This window comes from Danio rerio, chromosome 19 (genome assembly GCF_049306965.1).
Source record: "Danio rerio strain Tuebingen ecotype United States chromosome 19, GRCz12tu, whole genome shotgun sequence".
Classification (NCBI taxonomy): domain Eukaryota; kingdom Metazoa; phylum Chordata; class Actinopteri; order Cypriniformes; family Danionidae; genus Danio; species Danio rerio.
In genome coordinates this window covers 30,623,178-30,641,652 of record NC_133194.1, presented here as the reverse complement: position 1 = coordinate 30,641,652, position 18,475 = coordinate 30,623,178, and the positions used below count along the sequence as shown (strand labels likewise).

The following is an 18,475-nucleotide window of genomic DNA, read 5'->3' as shown; positions in this document are numbered from 1 at the left end:
AATTGCCTAAAGGAGCTAATAATTTTTACCTTAAAAATGGTGTTTAAAAAAATGTTAAACTTCTTTTATTCTAGTTGAAATAAAACAAACAAGACTTTTTACAGAAGAAAAAATTTTATCAGACATACTGTAAAAATTTATTGGCTCTGTTAAACATCATTTGGAAAATATTTAAAAAAAGAGAAAAAAAAATTCAAAGGGGGGCTAATAATTCTGACTACAACTGTAAGTAAGTTGGATGAACTAAACTGAATGCAGTGTGTGTGTGTGTGTGTGTGTGTGTGTGTGAATGCGAAAGTGTATGGGCGTTTCCCAGCACTGGGTTGCATCTGGAAGGGCTTCCACTGTGTTAAGACATATGCCGGAATAGTTGGCAGTTCATTCCACTGTGGTGATATTGGTGTTATGCACATTTATATATGATTTGTATTTATATTTCAATGCAATAACTTTCAATGTTTTTTTTTTCAAATAAATCTTATCAAGGTTAAGTGTTGTGCAATTCAAAAGCATAAATAAACAAGTGATTTATAGATAAAAACTGGTGATTTATAGATATTTTTACAGTGTCGCTACTGAATTCATTCAATTCATTCATTTTCTTTTCGGCTCAGTCCCTTAATTAATTTGGGGTCGCCACAGTGGAATGAACTGACAACTTATCCAGCACGTTTTACACAGCGGATGCCCTTCCAGTTGCAACCCATCACTGGGAAACACTCATACACAATCACACACTACGAACAATTTAGCCTACCCAATTCACCTGAACCGCATGTCTTTGGACTTGTGCGGGAAACCGGAGCACCTGGAGGAAACCCATGCGAATGCAGGGAGAACATGCAAACCCCACATAGAAATGCCAACTGACCCAGCCGAGGCTCGAACCAGCGACCTTATTGCTGTGAGGCGACAGCACTACCTGATGTGCCTCCGTGTTGCCCCTTCATTTAATTCAATTCATGTTTATTTATATAGCGCTTTTCACAATATGGATTCATCGGGTGAAATTGTGCTTATACTGCAAAAAAACAATGTGCCAATCTCATTTTTCCCCCTGATATACCGCAACTTCCCTGATAACAACTTCTATTTTTTAAAAATATTTATAAACAGGTTTTTTTTTTTTCACCTGTCTCTACTATTCTGTTGCACTGTAGAAGCTCTGTCATAAAAACAAATTTTTCGTATGTGTGAACATACCTGGCAGTAAAGCTCTTTCTGATTCTGATTCAACCTTAGCAGATAACGACTGAACGGTGGTTTTAGAAAACGCCAGATTGAATTTTGCGGCTCATCCTGATTTCCCCAACACTGTGGAATGATCTCCTGCTTTGGCACCATTAAAAAAGCAGGGAAATCCTAGAAGGAACCACATGCTGCAAACATAGGGGACAAGGATTAGGATCTCGCCTTGTTAGCATTGAATGTAAATCTCATGTTTGTTTTTTTTACTCTTTTTTTTGCCACCTAGATGAAACTTGATTGGTCGGTGTGTCGCAGCAAAGATGGATGAGTCAAGCAAACAAACCAACAAGCGAGACCCTCTGAAGAGAGCTCTCTCCGGCCTCAGCAGGACTGTCTACACTGATTTATAAGGGGAGGAGTAATAAACGTTCGTTTAAACAGGCCGGCCAGACAACAGACTCCACAGAGCCTCCGTCTCAAGCCTGACACTTGGCTAAAAGTAACAAGACTCAGATTGGGGTAATTGTATCATCCTTCTGTGGGGCCCGGGGCCATGTTTTGGGGGTCATAAATCAACCAGCGGCCTCTTTTTGACACTGCTATCAAGGGGATCCTGTGTACTCTAAATAAGTCAACGCAGTCATTATCTTCAATGGGGACATTGTGCTGTCTTGGGTCATACAATGGCGGAATGTAAAAGAATGGCTAAAGTTGGGTTTTATTTCAGGATTATTGAGCACCAGTCATCCGTTGAGATTAGGTCATTTATTTCCTGCTAAATGATTCTTAATGAATATTAATGCTTTATTATGTGTTTCAATGATAAATAGCAACAGGTTTACAAGCTAATAATACAATCAAACAAATGCATGCTGTAGATAGATAGACAGTGTACATTTATACTTCATGAATAAATCTTATAATCAACAATCAAATAAATGCTTATTCATTCATTTTAGAAATAAAATGTTATTATAGACATACAAGCAAACTTGATTTTGTAATAACATTTTTCAATCAGCAAATACAAAGTAATAAACATAAACAAACAAGACCATCAAGTTTTTATACATGATTTTATACATGATTATGATTTTATACATTTAAACTTATGGTAAATATTAATGCTATATCATTCATTAAAAACTCAATACAATTGTAATAAGATTTTATTATACGCCTACAAACAAATCGTTTAAATGAATAATGCACACATTTTATTCTTAATTTATATATGTTTATTAGCTTTTATGCTACTTTTTCATTAATTCATTCTCTAAATAGCTGGTGTTATACATTTAAAGTAAATAAAAGCCATTTTTTCTGCTTTAGCATTTATTAGGAATAAGTAGTAAAAATGTGGTTTCCCAGAGATTGGTTGCGGCTGGAAGTGCATGCACTGCGTAAAACAAGTGCTGGATCAGTTCATTCTGCTGTGGCTACTCCGGATTAATAAAGGGACTAAGGCGAAAAGAAAATGAATGAATGAAGTAGTAAAAAGTTATTATAGGTTTATATACAAACAGTAAAATAAAGACATATTTTTACTTAATCATTGTTTTTAAACATGAAAAGTACAGTTGAAATTACAACTATTAGCCCCCCTTTGATTTTTTTTCTTTTTTAAATATTTCCCAAATTAAGTTTAACTGAGCAAGGAAATTTTTACAGTATGTTTGATAATATTTTTCTCTTCTGGAGAAAGTCTTATTTTTTTTCGGCTAGAGTAAAGCAGTTTTTAATTTTTACAACAAAAAAAAAAAAACTTTTTTAAAGTAAAAATTATTAGACCCTTTAAGCTATTTTTTTCAATAATCTACAGAACAAACCATCATTATACAATAACTTTCCTATTTACCCTATCCTGCCTAACTAACTCAATTAACCTAGTTAAGCCTTTAAATGTCACACAGTGTCTTGAAAAGTATCTAGTAAAATATTGTTTACTGTCATCATGGCAAATACAAAATAAATCAGTTATTAGAAATGGGTTATTAAAACTATTATGTTTAGAAATGTGTTGATAAAATCTGTCCGTTAAACAGAAATTGGGGAAACAAATAAACAGGGGGCTAATAATTCTGACTTCAACTGTGTATCGTCATTGTTCATTATGGAAAAGAATTAATCGAGATTGCATTTTTGTCATATCACCCAGACCTATTATAGGTCCATAAATAAATATAAATAAATAGTAATTTTCAAATAAAATTTTCAATGGACCATTTTTTATTATTAACAATTAAATAATACTTTATTATTTATTCAAATTAAATGACAATTTTATAAATAGTTAAATACATATTGCTATTTAATTGCTAAATGTGTTTAGTGTTCTCTATTACACACTGTAAAAATTATCCGTAATTTTTCGGTTTATTTCTGGCGGCCGGGGTGCCAAAAAAATAAATAAAAAAACATTAAAAAAAACAGCCATTAAATTACAGAAATTTACTGTAAAATAACAGAGGTTGAATTACAGAAATTTGCGAGAAATTTTGATTTAAGGAAATTTCTGTAATTTAATGTCCGTTATGTTACAGTAAATTTCTGTAATTTAACAGCTGTTTTTTACAGTTTATTTCCGGCACCCCAGGTGCCAGAAACAAACCGTAAAATTGCAGATTTTTTTTACAGTGCAGAATTGGGAGGAAAAATGTGTAATCTTTGATGCAGTAGTTTTTTCCAGTAGTTTTCCAAAGAGCAGCCAACTTACTTTTCTCATTTCCAAGTATTCCCCCCACCCATTTACACTATCCAATCACTTTCACCTCTCTCAAGTAAGCGCCGCAAATCATAGAGTCGAATCACAGCCTCTCGGCCGGAGTCAATTCACTCCAGTTCCTCGCCAGAGCTCAGGAGAGCCCGAATAAAGAGCCTCGGCAGGGTCACACATTCAAAGGGGGCTTCTCCTTAAGACTCCCGGGTAAAAAACAAAAATCTCCTAAGCCTATTTAGTTTTCAAACACCCCTCAGTCTCACAGCGGGGCAGTGGTATCCAAACATGTCTTCATTTACTCACTGTGTGTGTTAGTGTGTTCGCCGAATTCCCCGTTGAAAGGGACGTCCCAAATACGCCATTATGATCGCTTCGTCAACCCTCATTCAGTGTTTTTCTGACCTCTCACCTCGGGCTATGGCAACAGTGAGAAAAATGTCCGTCTTGATTGACAGGTCTGAGAAAAGCTGGCCCCTCCCCTCTCCTCCAATAGGCATTTCAAACACTTTGGGGAACAATGGAGGCTTGGGTGTAATGGATCAATGAGGGGATGATGACTGTCAAAAGAGCACATACTCCTCACACAAACCTGATTATCTCAGCGTGACGGAGGCCGGGGGGAGGTGGGACCCCCGTCGGGCACCTCCAATTGGGCTATCGGGGAACACGAGGACCAGGCTGTCAGGCCTTGCCCTCTCCCATCCTTTACCAAACCTATTCATAGGAACAGGGGCAACTCTGCATCCAGTTAAGTAGGGGGATGGAAGCCGTTGCCATTGTTTGCCAGCAAAAAGCCCTGGATGCATCGAAACTTCCTTAAATGCGGCGAAAGACACCCGCAGTCCCGAAAGCTCCCCTTTATGCAGCCGTACTGGGATCCGGGACAGAAAAGAGCAACAGGAGAGCCCCATCTCAGATAAAGCCCCCGCTAATCTGCTTTCATTGGGGCTTTGGGAGCAGCAGTGGATGTTTGTCCTCGATGCACCTCTGTTTCCAGGGCAGACATACAGTATTAGAGGCCTGCAGATTAGTCATGGGGATGAATGCATGTAGATTGGATGTTTAGGCTGCTTTTCACATACTTTCAAAGGGGGAGATCTGGTATCACCAAATCCTAATCTCAAGACACGGGCAGGGGCACAATAAGCAGGAGATAATATGTGTGTGATCTTCACTGTGGTGAATAGGAACTCAGCGCTGATTAAAATGAAGAGGTTTACATAAGAGCCTCTGATTGACTTCAATATAGAGAATGGGAACCTACTTCATGGCGAGCTGCGTTCCGTCGTGTCCTCGGACACAGTTTAAACCAAAGCAAATCACCACAGAGAAAGCACAGTTTTACCTTTTGTAAAACATCTTACAAATGCTCTGAATGAAATGGACTAAATGTGTATAGATAGCTTTATAAATGCTCTTTGAGTGTCTGAGAAGCTGATAATATGCATTCTGCAATATTCTGTCTCCAGTGGTGAAGTGGAACTAGTGAAGTCGAGCAAAGATGGAGAGGGAGCGGATCAAATAAATGAACCTTAGGTGATGCCACAAAACATTTGCATATATGATTCTCATGTTATTTATTGTGTAAATGCTTACAGTTTATTGCTGATGAGTACATATATGATACAATAAACCAATAGAGATCAATTGTTCTGGTTTCTTTTTTTTTGTTCTAGGTTTCTCAGTCTTAATTTCCCAACTTACAGTTGAAGTCTCCCCCTTTGAATTTTTTATTTTTTTTTAAATATTTGCCAAATGTTTAACAGAGCAAGGAAATTTTCACAGTATGTCTGATAATATTTTTTCTTCTGGAGAAAGTCGTATTTGCTTTATGTGGGCTAGAATAAAAGCAGTTTTTAATTTTTTAAAACCATTTTGGGGTCCAAATTATCATCCCCTTTCAGCTATATTTTTTTTCGATAGTACAAACAAAACCATCAGAATAAACCATCGTTATAATAACTTGCCTAATTACCCTAACCTGCCTAGTTAACCTAATGAACCTAGTTAAGCCTTTAAATGTCACTTTAAGCTGTATAGAAGAGTCTTGAAAATATATAATGAAATATTATTTACTGTCATCATGGCAAAGATAAAATAATTCAGTTATTAGAAATGAGTTATTAAAACTATCATGTTTAGAAATGTGTTGATAAAATCTCCCTGTGAAACAGAAATTTGAGAAAAAATAAACAGGAGGTCTAATAAATCAGGATGCTAATAATTCTGACTTCAACTGTACACTTCATTGCTTACAACATGTTTTCAAAAACTATTGGGTTGCATTTAATTTTGGGTCGTGTTATTATAGTGTAATTACGCAGATAAGTACTAGGTTAGTTAATGTGGTTAATTAATGTGTAAATTACTTTAATTACTGCAGGAAGTATACAACAACATAGCTGTAAATTAGAACTGCAGTGATTCTGCTATAGAAAATTATGGCTGTGCTGATTTACAGCCATGTTGTACTGCTGTCAGTGTTATATTGGGTTTCTACAACAGTTTAACTATTTGGCAATACATGACGAAACAGTAATGAAAAAACAGGATCTACATTACTGATGCATTCATAAAAAAATGGTAAATGAATTTAAGAGTTCAGCCTTTATAAATCTACTGCATTTGGAAAGGGACCAACATTAACCCCATAAATGCCAAATTGCTTACATGATATTATTTCTTTTAAAGAAAAAGGCAATTTTTGAAGACAGTTTTGGTGTTTTTTGTATATATAATGTATGACAAACGTGCTTGATTCCCAACACTTTTTAAGAGAAATCAGATTTTGTGTTCCACAGAAGACCAATACTTACAAAGACCTTTATCTTTTAACACAGGCTCATTTGGAATATATGCCCAGGGATATTGTTCTGAGAACCCTAGAAATATGTGCCTTGGGGTATATAATGGCTGTATTTTGTGCATAAAATTCATGCTACAGAAGGTACCGCTGACTGACTATTTTCTGGCGTGACTGGTTTGCTTGGTAGCTTGGTATACGGCTTCAGACTTGGGAGTGGAGCAAACAGGGATTCGAGTCCAGCAAAGTATTGTTCCAGAAAGCAGGTAAAACAAAGCTAATAAAAAAAGAGTCGTGTGTAATAGTAGTGTCCAGTAACTTATTTAAAATTGTGGAAAAATGTGCCTTTAGTGGATTTGTGATAACAAAAACTGCATGAACATGTAGATTGTACATATTTCTTGGTTCTTAAAAATTGTAGCCTTGGGCACATTTTGATAGTTTATATTTTTAATATTGATAGTTGATATGTTTAATGATGCTTTGAAACAAGTGGTACCAATGTGAAGTTAGTTCTTCTAAAGTTTTCACTTTCCACTGAAATAAAAGAGGTAATGGCTCGTTTCCACTGACTGGTACAGTACGGTTCGGGTCGGTACGGGTTACCTTTATCAGGCTTGCATTTCCACCAAAAGGGTACCCTTTTGGTGGGCGTGGTGTACGACATAAAGTGTAAGTCGACGTCATGCTCGCACAAATAAATGTCTACAGTAAAGCTGTACAGGTCGTTTACATATCATGAGAAGCTCTTCTCACAAAATAGATGCTTTACACACATAAATACTTATAAATGTTTATTACTAACTTTTCTATGAACATGATTTAATAATAACTGCAGATCAATGACAGTGCAAAATAGCCTACTGCAATGTCTGTAATTATATAAAATATATATATAAATCCAACATATATGAACACATACAACCCTTTACAGTCTCTGAAATATTATCAATTACAGAAAAACTACACACATCATACATTTACTACTTATTTGAGTTCAAAAACACACACAATATAGCCCACAGTCAGTGCAAACCTCTCATCTGTGTCTGTAATCTTCACCATCACATGTATGCTCTGTTAGAGAGTAATTTTGTCATTCCCAGTTCATAATAGTCCAAAAGGCAAAGATAAACATGGCAGTTTGTTCATTATTCAGATTGCTAAAAGACTTTTGCTCCTGTGTTTTGCCTGACTTCTTTTTTTTTCTGGACTTTACTCTTGAGTTTGTCCTTATCTTTCTGAATGAATCAGATGACGGAGACACTTAAATAATCACACACACTTTATTATCATCAGCTCAAGAAGTTTGTTATATCAAATATAGACGCGATTGTGAGCTCCCGGAGGAAAGAGAATACCGCTCACACTTTTAGACGGGCTTGTAAAGCAACAACAGGACACGGCAGATTTTGTTCTTCTTGGCTTTGTGTCTGTTCATCAAGGCGACGACAAGGTTTGTTTGAGCTCGGGTCATCCATGGCTCGTTATTATATGCATAGAGTATATCCATGTAATCTCTCGGCTGTGTACCATGAGTTAGTGAAGTATCTCTTTAACCAATCAGCGTTCAGCTGCGCGTGTGGCTCCACCTTTTGGTACCCTTTCTCGTTTTTGGTACCCTTTCGACAGGGTGCCGAAAAAGTGGTACGGTATGGTTTGGTTCGGTACGCTTATTGACAGTGGAAACGGCCATAAAAGCGTACAAACCGAACCGCACCGTACCGTACCACTCAGTGGAAAAGGGCCATATGGGGCTCAAATTGAGCTAAGAAAATATTCTGACCACCAATATGAACACTTGCCTTCATGTATTTTTAAGCCAAAATCTGACACTAAATGTCACAGAAGAAACTAAGTCTTATCAGATCACACTTCATTCAATTATTTCCAGCCTTCCATAGTTTACTTTTGGTTAACCAATATAAGTTGTTCCCTCAGTTTCTTTGTTCTCAACTAACGGTTTGCTCTTCCGCTGCTATAGCTCATCTGCTTCAAGGTTTTAATGTGATGTTTCTTCAGAGATGTTCTCCTGCAAACCTTACATATTTGAGCTACTGTTGTCTTTCTATCAGCATAAACCAGTCTGGTCTTTCTCCTGTGACCTCTGACATTATTAAACTGCTTTCACCCACAGAATAGTCACCCACTGGAAACGTTCTCTTTTTCAGATCGTTCTCAATGAACCCTTAGGATGGTTGTGGATATAAATCCCAGAAGATCAGGTGTTTCTCAAATATTCAAACCAGTCCATCTGACATTAACAACAATGCCACATTCTGTGGCTTAAATCATCTCTCTTCCTCCTTATTACTTATTAAATCATCTACTTATTAAATCATCACTATTGCCATGTGATATATTTTGTTTTATTTTTTTAGATATTGGCAAAAACACTCAGTTGAACTAGTGTACCTAATAAAGTCAACCCAAGCTCATTCTGGAAACGTAGCCCCGCGGACGTTTCTGGAGACCGCGATTTGAGTGGCCGGAGGTACGTAAGGCCACGTTTAGTTTTTTCGAGCGAACGCTGCGGGGCGGTGTGGCGCCGCTCCGCTCCTCCTCTTTGCGCTCGCCGACCGACGGCTCGCCTCCGAGTGGAGGGCTTTCCCGATGCAACCAGTTTGTCCAGTTTGAGGTCTTTTGTTATTTTTTTTCTTTCTGGACGGCTTTTGCAAACCGTCGCTTGGGTTTAGGGAAGGAGGAGGAGGAGGAGGAAGAGGAGGGCAGCCGGGTTGGACGATCCGGCGGCTTTTCGCGCGAGAACAGTGCGGGCGCGAACGGCGCGCGCTCCCGAGAGGCACCCAAGACGCGAAAAAGCGGCCACAGCGGCCTCTCGCGGATCCGCGAAAACAAAAACCGCTCGAATACGTACCTCCTGGGACGTATCTCGCGATCCGCAGAAACGTCCGCGGGGCTACGTTTCCACAATGAGCCTGGGTTAAATAAAGTGAAAGACAAGTGTATATCTACAATTCTTTTTTCAAATATTTCCCAAGTGATATTTAATCGAGAGCAAGTATTTTACATTATTTCCTATATATATTCTATGTTTATATATATATATATATATATATATATATATATATATATATATATATATATATATATAAACATATTTTTTTCCCCCAGACTTTAAAAGAGTGTAAAAATCTTCATGGTTCTGTGAGCCACGTCTATCAAATCTGATGTTTATTTTGTGTTTTCTATTAGATTTGAGTCAGGTGATTGGCTAGGCCATTCTACAGCTTTATTTTCTTTCTCTGAAACCATTTGAGATTATCCTTAGCTGTTTTCGGACCACTGTCTTGCTGAAATGTCCACTTTAGTTTCATTTTCATCATCCTGGTCATGTAGATGTTGGACTGAAGCAGCTGATATTAATTTACAATGACAAAGAGCAGAGGGTTGCTGAAAAACTACTTAAATATTTCAGCTGCTTTCTAGGCTTTCACTGACTTTCTACACCTCCCTTTCTTCATGTGTTCAATACCTTTTTTCTTTGTTATTTCATTTTATTAAGCATAACTTAATTTTTCATTTTATTAAGCATAACTTAATTTGTAAGCTAATTAATATTGTTTTCTTTGAATATATGAATTTCTTTGGTTGTAATCAACATCTGGTGAAAATTTCAAGTCAACAGCACCTTAAGAAATATGTTTTTATTTTTCAGTTGGCAACAAAACAAACTACTGTTTTCCAGTGACATGTCTAATCAACCAAACTTGCCTATTTAACCTAATTAAGCCTTGAAATTGCACTTTAAGCTAAATACTAGTATCTTACAAAAGAACTAGGGAAATATTATGTATTGTCATTATGGCAAAGACAAAAGAATTTAGAAATTAGTTATTAAAAATAAATAATAAATAATAATAATAAATTATATATATATATATATATATATATATATATATATATATATATAATAAATAATAAATAAATTTCGCTCCATTAAACAGATCTTGGAAAAATAGCAAAAGACTTAACATTTTACAGGATGGTTAATATTTTTGCGCTCAACTGTTTATTCAGTATGGCGCCATTGCTTTATAGTGCATTTTATAATGACATTCTAAATCCAGATCATTATCGCCTTTGTCACAGCTAAATCTAAACCTGTTCGCTTTGGCTGAACTACACAGCATTTTCAGAGCAGTACCAGAATCTCCTGTGCTCTGTGTTCTCTGTGTGTCTGTGTAAAGTTCACCTCTGAGGCTCTCAGCCCGAGGCGAAGCTGCACGCACCGATTATTTCACCATAATTAAGAGTCCAGGATCTTTAGGGACGCCTGCATCTCGCTGCGCTAGCAACCTCAACCTTCATTTGTAACGTTACATCAGTATCATCACTATTGTGATTTGATTCGACCCTCTTTAAAAGGATCCAATAGCCGGGAGGCGCAGTAAAAGACACTACTTTATAGATTCAATCATCTTAGAGAAGGAGAGAAAAAACAGGAATTGGCTGTTTCAATCTGCTGAGATCTTTAGGCTATGCTGACCTGCGGTCTGATTGACAGCAGGGTTGATTCCATATGGACGAACTGCAAGACAAGGATTGACTGATTTTGTCTAGCAGGGGGAAAGAGTGTGTGTGACTACAGCTTTGACTGGCAGCTGCTGTTCTGAGTGGATACAGTACAAGTTTCCTTCGCAGGGGGTTGAGCAGACACAGGATTGGCCAAATCATCAATTATAGGAATGACTGACAGCTGACGGCCTCCGAAGTGTGTGCAGATGTAGTTGCTCCCAGCAAGAGAAATTAGATGTGGAGTAATCAATCAGTGTCGCTGGCAGCTTTCGTGTAAAACACAATTCAGGCATTAAATTGTTACATTACTAAGTATAGTATTAATATCATTGCTCATTTATTTGGTGATTTTGAAAAATATTGATATGTGCATATATAATTATTTTATGGTTATATTCTGTAAATATCTCTATACTTTTATGTATTTCATTCAATTTTTTTATTGTATGTCTGTATTTTATATTACATGTCTGTATTTTTATTGTAATTTTATATTGTATGTCTGTATTTTATATTACATGTCTGTATTTTTATTGTAATTTTATATTGTACGTGTGTATTTTATTCATTTATTTCATTAATATGCCTCTATTGCTATTCTTCGTTTATTTTTTATTTCATAACATTATTGTATCCTTATTATGACTAATATTTTAAAAAATAATTTTAAAAGGTCATATATCATCTTTCAAGTGCATTTTATGATAGTTTAAATGACTTATCGTCACTTTTGCCAGCATAAAGCTATTAAATTACATATACTTCACTACTGATTGTTGTTTTAAATAGGTAATTTTTGTACACAGCTTTTTCGTGCTTCAGAGGATCACTATTTTAAGTCATAATTCCTAGTCTTCGTTATAGTCATTAAGCAGCATATCTCCATGGTGTTGTTACATCCTGAGAGATTTTGTTGCATCTCAAAATCATACCCTATACAATAATAACTCATAAGTATCTAAAACCTTAAAGTGCATTAGAGTCAGATTTTCAGCCAATATTTATTACGAGACTGTTGCCTTATGTCATAATGAACTTAGAAAACAGCTCAGAGAAAAAACCTGAGATGAGTAAACAAAGATACAATGGTCTAAACCGTGTAAGTATGTAGGTAGGTTGGTCGGTAAGAAAGTAAGTAAGTATGTATGCAAGTAAATAAGTAACAAAGTGAGTAAACAAACTAATAAATAAATAAATGAATGAATGAACGAATGAATGAATAAATAAATAAATTTCCAGCAACAACAACAACATAATAACATAATAATAATAATAATAATAATAATAATAATAATAATAATAATAATAACAACAACAACAACAACAACAACAACAACAACAACAATAATAATAATAATAATAATAATAATAATAATAGTTGTTATTGTTGTAATTATTATTTTTTTATAATAAAACCCAATAAATATAATGTTTATGACACATAAACATAAATAAGCCCCTGGCAGTTTATTTGTGAAACAGAGTAACATTTAACAGAGTAACAAGTTAAAATGTTTCTTTCATCAGAGATAATTACCTAAAAATACTAGCATCTTTATTAAATTGAAATGTAAATCGTTTAATCCAAACAAAAACAATACCATATATTGCTGATTTAATAAAAATATAAATTTACAATGACATTATTATTATTTTGTTTATGTATAGTTAACTGTAGGTTACCAATTTTACAGTAAATACAGATGGTTCAGTTTAACTTACTTTTCATCCTTTTATTTTTCTAAATTAAGAAAACATTCGAAGTAGTTTTTTTAGATTTATACATTTGGGTAAAAGTCTAAGCCACATTTACAGAAAGTAATATGCATTCCTTTAGCTGAAAGATAGAGGGCAGCCTTGTGACAAAAACAATCAGGCGGTGTAAGCAATCTATAAAACTGCCAATCTTCAATCGTAAAATATACACGCCACACATAATTGCAAAACGTCCGTCATTTTATAAAAGCATACGACTACTATGAACATATTTGAGAAACACAAACACTTTTTTTACACAAAACAAACAATCTGCAACCTTTAACAGTGTGCTTAAATATGTTTTGAAACAATATCAAGCGATTTACATGCATGTTCATAATAAATATGTATATACTGTCATAATATGTATACACACAACTCTATCTGATGTGTCTACCATTTTCGATCCACCAAACCCCCAAAAACATAAAATATCTCATTCAAACACACACATGCCATGGACACCCTGCAGTGGCTGCCATTTAGGCGGTGTAAATAATTGAGGAATAGCATTTGCCGTCATGGCCCACATGAGATGTGTCTATAAAAGAGCATCAGATCTTCTCTTTGAGAGGAGGAGTCTGTCCTGTAACACACTGAGCTCCTCTCCAGATAATCGATGGAGGAGTCAATGACTGCACCTTTTCAAGCTGTTTCCAATATGGACTTCCTTTAAATACATCCTGAGTGTGAAGAGAGTTAAGCAGAGCCACGCAAACACTGCGGATGGCACTACGGCACAAGATACAGCCTAGCATGTGGATTATTAGGCATTTAAGCATATTATAAACGTTAAAACGTATCAGTTTACGTATGATGGGAAAGTTAGGGAAATACACTGCAGGTGACACAGCAGGATGCAACCTGGTTGATTCAATCTTTTTTATTTATCTTGTAGAAAATTTCCAGTGAAAAAAATATGTGAAGATTTCTAAAATGCATGTTAATTTATGACAGAGATACGCTTTTTTTTTTTTTTACAAAAAGGAATTTTGTAGAATTCAGAAAATACTGTAAATGTACAGTAAAATGAATAAATAAATAAAAAATTAAATAAAATAAATCAATAAAAAATATATTTTCACTTTTTTGTGTAAGTGTAATTCGGGTACGTTATGTATGACCGTATACCTCTGTAAAAACTGATAAATCAGAATACAGATAAAAGTAAAACCAAAATCTGGTGTGTGTGTGTGTGTGTGTGTGTGTGTGTGTGTGTGTGTGTGTGTGTCTGTGTGTGTGTGAGTGTGTGTGTGTGTGTGTGCACTGTAAAACATTTTGGGTTCCACACACTTCCTTTATGTTGTCACAACACAAATCGATTAAAGTTAACTTAATCACTTTTATAAATGTAAGTAGATTGAACATAAAATAAATAGGTTGTCCCCCAAAAAACCTTTAGAATTGGGTTGTTACACCTCATTTAACATAAGTAGTTTGAACAAGCACCAAACATTATTTTTTGAGTGTGTGCGAGAGAGATTTATGGCTCAGTGCAGGAGGAAAAAAAAACTCAAATAGGTTTAAAAATATATACTTTACCTGAAGTCTGCAGACAAATAAAAAATGATAAACGGTGACAAAAGAAACACTTAAAAGTGTATTTTGAATCTTTCTTTACATCAGACTGAATAAGCACTTGATGAAAAGCCAAAAAGCCCCAAATCTCAAAAGCGACTGATGCGTGTTTTTGCCTGCAGTGTCTCACCTTAAACAAACTTTGACAAAGGAGCAAACATTTCTGTTTGTATTTGCTAGTCAATACCTCAAGTAACATAAGTGACCGTAAAGATTTTTAAATATTTATTTATAAAGTTAATACTGTAACTAATAGGTGTTTAAGTGGATTCTTTCTAAATATGGAATAAAATAAAGTGTCTTAATTAAATCACATGGTTAGGGTTCCATGACTAGAGCTGTTTTCGTTCTGTTTGAACCATGAGATGTTAAAGATAAAGACTTTTAGTACATATGACCCTGGACTGCAAAACCAGTAATAATTTTTAATTTATTATTAAGATCTACACATCTGAAAGTTTAATATATTAACTTTCCATTTATGTATGGTTTGGCAGGACAAGATTTTGGCAAGGCACAACTATTTAAACATCCGAAATCTGATGATCAAAATACAGAGAAAAACCATTAAAGTTGTCCTAACTAAGTTTTAACAGTGCACATCACTAATCAAGAATTAGGTTTGTTATTTTATAGTAGGAAATTTATCAAATATCTTCATGAAACAAGATCATTAATTAATATTCTAATCATTTTCAGCATTAAAAAAATCTAGAATCTAGAATATAAACAATGCATTTTTGACTGTCACCAAAAATATAATACTCTATATTCCAGACACTAAGTTCAATAGGACAAAAGACAGACAAATTTATACAAACCACATTAAAAAAAGACATGCTGTTATGTCAATATTTCATCAAAGGTGACTGATAACGCACCTTAGTAAGCCTAGGGTTTATCAACAACATTAAAAGGGTTTTCTGAGAATTCTCCTGAATACACAGAAAAAATTATAGATCAAACTTCTCATCAAAGCAAAAAATAATCAAAATAATTTATTTGCACTACACCATATGATTTATTAAAAAAGAATATTCATACAGTCATTTTTTGCAACCTGCACCTTATGGAGACTCTCTTTTTTAAAATTGTACCACAGAGAAGCGGTGTATAAAGAACTGTGATAAGTTCTAAAGAGGTTTACCTTTACCTGCTCTGAACACAAATAAATCTTTCTCATCAGCATATTTGCTTGAGCAAATAACTTCCGACATCCCCAGTACATATCATTATCATCACTCATATCTTCAGTAATGACATGCCCTAAATATTTAACAGTTTGACTAACATTTAAAACTTGCTCTGACAAATACAAATCTGAAAATAATCATATACAGTTGAAGTCAGAATTATTAGCCCCCTTGCTTATTTTTTCCCCCAATTTCTGTTTAACGGAGAGAAGATTTTTTTCAACACATTTCTAAACATAATAATTTTAATACCTCATTTCTATTAACAGATTTATTTTATCGTTGCCATGATGACAGTAAATAATATTATACTAGATATTTTTCAAGACTTGAAAGAAGACAGCTTAACTAGATTAATAAGGTTAATTAGACAGGTTAGGGCAATTAGATAAGTCATTGTATAAAGATGGTTTGTTCTGTAGACTATGTAAAACATATATAGCTTAAAGGGCTTTCTAAGAAGAAAAACGATCATCAGACATACTGTGAAAATTTCCTTTCTCTGTTAAACATCATTTGGAAAATATTTAAAAAACAAACAAAGAAAAATCAAAGGGGGGCTAATAATTCCGACTTCAACTGTATGTTCTTTGGTTCTACATGTCAGAAAAACACTCTTTTTTGAGTCTTTTTTTTTGACTCTGCCCATAATCTGCACAAATATTAAGAAGCTGCTAAAAAACAGCGCTACTTGGGGACAAGATAACCAAATCATCAGCATAATGATTTATATACTGCTTATGTAAGTTCACATCTTTAAGGTGTACATTTGACTGTTTTATATAATGAATGTTAAAGTAATTTAAAGAATGACTGTTTTAAATAATGGTTTACACACACACACATTGTTGGTTTACAATAAATAAATAAATAAACAATACTGTTGCTCTACTACACTTAATTATGGTTTTATTGTAAAAAAAAAAAAAAAAAAAAACAACTACAAGAAAGCTGTCACGGTTGCAGGTTTGTGCGCTTTTCCGGAGTGTCTGTTTGATCACGTTGGTTTGTTTTTGTTCTCCTCGTGTATTTGTTTTGATCACGTGTGATGACGGCACTCAGCTGGCCTGATGAGCTCGCCAGCTGAGGCTCATATTCAGGTCTATATATGAGCCACGTTTTCTGTGTGTCTTTGTCAGTTCGTTATGTGTGCTTATGGTGTGCTATTCTGTCTGTGTGCGTAGGATCCGAGGACTATTTTCTGGACCCTGTTTTCCCGTCTGATTCCTGCCCGATCCCTCCTAGCACTAGCACCATTCCTTACTTGTTTTTTGTTTGACTTTGTCAATAAATATTATTTTTGTTAACTCGCACTTGGATCCCTCTGAACTTTCATTATACGTGACAGAACGAACTGACCTTCACCATGGATCCAGCGAGTGCATCACAGATTTCAGAATTCCTCACAAACAGCAATGCCCGGATCGATCGCCAAGATGAAGCGTTGGCCACCACCGCACAGGCTATCCAGGCTCTGGTTGAGCAGGTTTCACTGCTGACGACGCAGGTTCAACAGCTGGGTTCTGGAGCAGCTCAAGCGGCTCCTGCACCAGCCCCGGAGGTGGTACCTGCGCCAGTTATTGCTAACGCTAGCCGCGCTGCTGAGCCTCGCCTTCCTCCTCCGACCTGTTATGCTGGAGAGCCGCACTTGTGTCGGTCCTTCCTGGCCAAATGCTCCCTGTACATCACCCTGCAGCCATCCTTGTTTTCATCTGAGCAGTCCAAGGTGGCGTTCGTAATCACCCTCTTGTCTGGAAGAGCAGCCCAATGGGGTACCACAGCTTGGGAGAAAAAGCTTCCGTGTTGTTCATCCTTCGATCTTTTCTCCAAAGAACTCAAGAAGGTCTTTGATAGGGCCGCCTCAGGGAGAGAGGCCGCCCGAGTCCTTGCTGAGCTCCGCCAGGGGAATCGGAGCGTGGCGGACTATTCAATCGAGTTCCGCACGTTGGCTGCTGAAAGCGGTTGGAACGCGGAGGCTCAATGGGACATGTTTCTACATGGGCTTTCGGATCGGCTCCAGGATGAGATCTACTCTTTAGATCTGCCTAAGACGCTGGACGAATTAGTGGATCTGGCTATCCGGGTGGATTCCAGACTGCTCCGCCGTGAGAGTCGCTTGAGGCATGACAGATTTCCGGATCCTGTTCCTGAGCTTCCGGTCTCGGCGGTGGCGCCGGAGATGAGTAGCGCTGACCCGGAGCCCATGCAGCTGGGCAGATCCCGCTTATCCTTGCAGGAGAAGCGTCGTCGGAGAACTGAGGGACTCTGCCTTTACTGCGGGGGGGCGGGGCATCGGGTGGCTTCCTGCCCCGTAAAAGACAACACCCATCAGTAGGTAAGAGGTTACTGATGGGTGAAATCAGTTTGGACAAATCCTCTGCGGCGGCCACATTACTACCTGTCACCATAACATGGGGTTCCGGAAGTCAGAACACCCACGCCCTTGTCGATTCCGGGGCGGAGGGAAATTTCATAGACTCCAGTTTTGCTTTCAGTTTTAAACTTCCGGTTATAGCTCTGGCACAACCCATTGCAGTACGCGCACTCAGCGGACTTTCCCTTCCCACTATCACTCACTCCACTAAACCCATAAAACTGATCACGTCTGGAAATCATGTTGAAAACATTTCATTTTTTTTAACAGACTGTTCCAACACACCGGTGGTTTTAGGTCATCCTTGGTTAATTCTTCATAAGCCT

The 18,475-nt window shown here is 36.3% G+C and overlaps 1 long non-coding RNA gene across 1 annotated transcript in view; it reads right to left on the bottom strand.

Annotated features, from left to right (window-relative positions):
* Positions 1-1,203: 1,203 nt before the first annotated feature.
* LOC141379111 (uncharacterized) overlaps positions 1,204-18,475 on the bottom strand; it is a 105,938-nt gene continuing 88,666 nt past the window's right edge. The window contains exon 5 of the long non-coding RNA XR_012395099.1: positions 1,204-1,379. This is a non-coding gene — a long non-coding RNA (uncharacterized lncRNA). The remainder of the gene's footprint in view (positions 1,380-18,475) is intronic.